Source organism: Ochotona curzoniae, unplaced genomic scaffold, assembly GCF_017591425.1.
Source record: "Ochotona curzoniae isolate NIBS_2020 unplaced genomic scaffold, NIBS_Ocur_1.0 contig_883, whole genome shotgun sequence".
Classification (NCBI taxonomy): Eukaryota; Metazoa; Chordata; class Mammalia; order Lagomorpha; family Ochotonidae; genus Ochotona; species Ochotona curzoniae.
In genome coordinates, this window is record NW_024466599.1 from 11,330,235 (window position 1) to 11,336,145 (window position 5,911).

Consider the following 5,911-nt stretch of genomic DNA (forward strand, 5'->3'; position numbering starts at 1 on the left):
AGCTGCTCAGGACCTGCAGTTTTCAAACGGATTACATCAAGGTGCTCACTATGTCTCCAAGTATTAGTATAAAATAATGTATGTGAAGCACCTGCCACTGGGCTTTTTCAAATAGTTGGCATTAAGAAAGTGGTACTTGTTCCTATCATTCCTTTCTGCCAATGTTTCTTGGGTACCTTATGAGTGAAAGTCAAATCTCAACTGTTTACCTGTTGACCAGGGATCTCAATCCTTAGTGGTTTTACCCCAGAGCAATTTTGGGGTGATATCTGGAGAGTTTTGGTGGTCATAGGTAGGGCTGGGTACTTCTGGTATCATGAGGCTAGGCGTGATGCTAAAAGTCTTAAAATGCACAGCACAGCCCCCACAGCAAAGAATGATCTAACCTATTGTCGAGTCAGCAGTGTGGAGGCTAAGAATCACTGATGTAGTTCAAGGAATAAACTGAAACCTGACCATCACTCTATCAGCTTTTGTTCAGCATGGAAAACCTCCAGAGGCAAGAACACCAGAGTACAAATTTAATCATTCAGCTTTATATTTGTGGATAATAGGAGGACTGTGAAATAAGGGTATGGGGTGATGCAAATTGTCACACATATTCTCAAAGTCCTGGATTAAGCACTTAGAGAGGAAATGAATTCAGAAACATATCAAATTCCAATTGTTGGAACGCTTTTTAAGTTTCAATGATACTGTTTTAGTTGCCGGATTTTTCTGTGCCTTTGGATCTATTTGTTTCCCTATAAATCCACATTGTGCCCACATCCAGCAATACAACGTTTCTCTGCTTCCATGAGTCTACAGAAAATTGAAACATAAAACATCCAATAGGCTATTTCTTCTAACTGAAGATATGAGCTAAATGCATTTCCATATTGTTCTTCAATTTTATGACTGGCTCATTGCAAATGGGAAATGCGTCCAAGAGGAGGACATTTCCTTGCCTTTCTGGGCCTCCCATTTTCCCTTCTGTGGGCTGAACATGTAGGATAGGTAAGATTTTGTGATTTTTCAGGAGCTACCAAGCCAGCCAGAGATCTTAAGCCTCTCTAGAGGGAAGTAGAGATGATTGAACCAAGGCACAAAAATCAGCCTCCATTTTGTGGGCTTACATGGTTGGAAACTAAGATTGCTTCCACCTCGTAGGGTTCACTTACGAAGGTCATATGGGACACATTCACTGCTTAAATGCTCAGATGCAATCAACTGGGAAACAGAGGTGTGACTATGTAGTTAGCCTTTCTCTTTTCACTTGAATTTTCATATTCTCAGCAAGGTTTCTGCCCTTTCAGCTAAGATGATCAAATCCTTCTGGTTCTAAGTCCTCTAATAAGATCAAAATCAGTGAGAGGAGAAATGGTAGCTGATGTTCCTGAGTACTCCCATGTCTCGGGGTCTCTACGTGAATATACTTTTAAATACTTTTGAAAGAGTTTTATTTAGATATTTTTCTTGCATTAAGCACTTTTATTATAATATACCACACAAATTATACATGTGAATAAATGTGCACTAAGTAAACACATGGATCTATTTTTCTTTTTTTTTGAGAGGGAACCATAATAATCCAGGAAGGACAGAGAACCTCCAACAGATTCGACTCAGATCCTCAGCCAGACTTGTGTAACTTTGTTTTGATAATGATCTTTTTACTTTTAAAATTTGAGAGTAGGAGATCTTTATTTGCTGATTCATTCCACATTCATCCACAACGGCTGCCGCAGGGCCAGGACAAAACCAGGACCAGAGAACTTAGTCTGGATTTCTCACATGGGTGATGTGCACCCCAAATGATTGAGCTTTCACCTGTGGCCTGTCAGTGTGCACAGTAGCAGCAGTCTGGAGTCAGGAGTGGAGCTAAGACTTTACTATGGGTATCCTAAGTAGCACTTTATCTGCTATATCAAATGCTCACACCCTATCTTTTAATATTCATCTCTTTAGGGGTATGTTTTACTGTAATTTCAACTTGCACGTTCTCAGTCACTAATAAAACAATGTCTTTATCTTTTTATATGCTTGAAGTTAAATACATTCCTACATAAGGTGCCTGGTTAAATCTTTTGCAATTGAAAAAAATTTATTGATGGGTTGAAGAATACAACGTTAATGGGACAATAAGGCACAAGCACAACTGTGGATTAAGAGTATGCTTTAAGGCCATAATTTTAGGAACTTTAAGTGTGCAAATAAAGGAGCTCTAAAGTCATTTTTTAGAACAGATCAGTATCAGGCTATCCTTTTTTGTGGTGATGTGATGCAATATAGGAATTACACTGTCAGATTGATGTTAGAATTCCTCATTCATTTAGACTTGAGTCCTCTAACATGACCAGTCCTGTTCCCTACAATTGCCCATTCCTTTACAGTGTTTTTTGTTTAAAGTAATATTTATCCTAAAGGATTGTGTATACTTCTTGGAATGCCTTCCAAGGCAAAGAAACAAGTAAGTTTCTTTGTGTTCAAGTAAGTAATAAGTCAGTCAGTCAACAGCAGAGATATGTTCAGGTGAATAGACTCATGCGAGCAGACATTAGGATGGCAAGTAAATTCAGCAAAGTCTAGGTTAAGTTGACTTAGACACAAAACTTGCTCTGTCTTGCTCAAAGACTAATGCCAACGTAGCATAAAATTTTTCATAAAAATTGTATCAAACTTAAATGCTGAGGACAAATTTTAAATCTTTTGGAGTAGGAAGTTAGGCAGGTCTCTCTCTCATTGGTGCCTGGAATCCAGTTAGTTGAGCCAGCACTGATACCTTCCAGGATCTGTGTTACTATAAAGTTGGAGTCTTGAGCCAGAGCTGGGAGTTTGTGTCTCATCTGAATTGCTGCTACAGTTCTAACAGTATTACAAATGTGATATGCATATTGGTACATACAACTGTAAACTAGTTCCACTGGCCCTTAGACCTATAAAAGTTGAGCTCCTTGCCTTTGAAAGAATGGTAACAATTCCATGGTGAGTTGTTCTGAGTTCTGCCTTCATCTTCCCTCCTTGAGGCATCTGAAGAAACTGAAATACCTGTGGTTTTATTATGCTTTTTGTTCTTGGAAATTGGGTCTTCATTGGTTTTTCTTCCTGAGATTATGCAAAGACAATTCTTCATTTGTAATGGTAAGGTTTACATTTGAGGGCAGGGGAAGTAATATAATTTTGTTAGGCTTTCCAAATGATTAAAATTCATCATTTTACTGATTGGCAAATTGGTTTATTTGAGGTCTCTTACAAAAATACAAACTTTAATACACTTACCAACCACTTGAGCAAATCAATACTATAGACTGAAAAATAGAGATAGATATAAGATAAACAGTGTTATAATACTGTCCCAGAAAATTGAGACCATCTAGCTACTGCAAATAAGTCAAATGCCTCCTACATCACCTTGTCAGGATAAACATATCCCAGTTTGTGGCAGTACTTTTTATTTACCAGCATGTAATCTGAAAGACAGTGACATGAGTAAGTTTATAGGAAGAAAGAAAATAAGCTGAAGAACTGCCTGAACAGTATTTATGTCTAGTAGTAGTGGAAAATATTGATGTTAAATTACTTGGGAGAAAAGGCACTTCTGCAGAACTGAATCTTTCATTCCCCTTCAGCAATGTCACATAATGGTGGAAAGAGGTTTGAATTAGTGGGTATGAAAACAGGCTCCAGTTCCCATTCTGCTCTTCACCTGCTCTGTGATCTTGAGCAAATCTTGTCCCTGCCTCGGCTTTATGTTCTTGTCTGTAAAAGCCGGGAGCTGCTGTAAACCAAAGCTCACACTGTGTTAGCTGAGAATCCACAGACATCAAAGAGACAGCAAAATGAGGCAGGGAGCTCCTAGGTGCAAAATGTTTAGGCATTTTTCTTTGCCGTTTTATGGGGTGTAGTGCAACACTGTAACGGCAACACATAGTATAAACCAGTTGCCACCGAACCAGATAATTAGCCTCATATTTCCTTTATTGCAGACTGGTCACATTACTTCGCTATGGAACATCAGAACCCATGGTTTTCGCCAGACTGCATTGGAGTGTCTTCTATCAGATCTTCCCTACTCTTTTTAACCCCTTTGTGTCTGTTTAGTTTATCATGCTTAATCTAATGATATTCAAATCTGTTTTCTTCATAGTGTCAGGATTTCATTATAGATGAGTGATAGTGTGTTGCATGAATGTACCACATTTCTGTATTCATGCAAAGATGGGCATGTAAGTTCCTCCGATTGTCTATAGTGCTCTAATGAACAAGGGAGTGCCCTTTCATAGCCTGATTTCATTTCCTTTTGTTGTATCCTCCGTAATAAGATAGCTAGGTCATATGGCAGGTCTTTTTTTTTTTTTTTTGAGCCACCTCCTACTACTTTCCATTGTAGGTATACTAACTTGGATTCTCATCAACAGTTTGTTAGCAGTCTCTCCTCCCAACAGCCTCCTGAGCATTTGCTAATCTTTTAAAAGGAAAAAAAAAAAGATGGACAACTAGTATCACTCCTACTCTTCGCTTTGTACAAATGACATACAATTATTTCTTTGTTCTTGTGGTACCACTAAAAAACGAAATGAGAGTTCACCATTTCTTCTAAGCCATGAGGCTGAACGATTTGGATAAGTGAACCCTTAAAATCCTCGAGCTAGTCATCAAGCTATTTTGAAATAATAATTGGAGTATATTCCAAGGCTGTTTTTGTTTTGCTCCCTGATGACTAGAAGCAAGTAAGCTCCCATGTAAAAGTCGGCATAACTCAGTAGGAAGCCTGTGATTAATAGTGATGGTGGGGATGATGGGGCCTGAGGCAAATATAACAAACAGAGCCTGTTAAGCTTTAGATTTATGAAGTACGGAGTTCCTTGTTTGAGCTTTTGGAAACTTGACAGCTACTCTGCTGTACACCATAGATCTCTGTCTAATGAGCATTCATGGGAATCGCTAATCTGGTCCTGGGAATGTCTGAGAGGCCGATTCTCACCGCTCTGAGACTTTGGTTTTGGTTGAGATAAAATGCTCTCTTGCTGTCGCAGTTTTCTGCAGCAGCCACATCCTGGTTATTTTGTAAGGGGAGCTTGTTGATATGGAGTGGATTGTCTGAGTCGGTACAGCACACGGTGGGCACACCTGTCACAGGGGTTCATTGCGTTTTTGTCAGTGTCGTTCTTTATCGAGTTGCAGGAAAGAAATCATTTTGAAATTGATGGCACTTGGAAAATGCAGGTACCATATTTTTTCTGAAACTGCATGGCAGATTGAAACTGAATCGGTTTGCTATAGACTTCTGATCACTTGTCGACATATTTGAATTCTTTTAACCATCCTATGAAAGAGTTCTAAGTCCGTTTTATGGATCAGGAAGTTCAGGAGGGAAAGAAATTAACCTAGGCAGCAGAATTGGTACCCCCCCCCCCTTTTTTTCTTTGAAAGGCAGTGACAGAAAACAAATGAGAAAGAGTAGGGACTCTTCATCTGTTGCCTCACTCCCCTAATGGCCACAATGGCCAGGACTATTTGGGGCTAAAACCAGGAACCCCACATGAGTCTGCCATTTATGTGATAGGGGCCCAAGAACTTAAATAATTCTCATTTGTTTTCCCAAGTACGTTAGCAAAGAGGTAGATGGGAAGTAGAGCAGCCAGGACTCAAACTGGTACCCATAGCGGGTGTTGGCATCAGAGCAGTTTACCCACTCTGCCATAATGCTGGTCCTTCTTCAACTTTATCTCATGCTATTTTGGTTTTGCTGACTTTAGAAGACCTTGGCTCTACATCAAAAGGGAGTGGTTCCTTATCTGGGTGGTTGCAGGAAAGTCATACCTGTTTGAACAACTTGAGTCCCATCAGAGTAACCAAAGAAAGAAGAAAACACAGCAGACATTGTTTTGCTCCCTCTTATCTTGCCAGAAAGTAAATTCTTCTTGGCTTC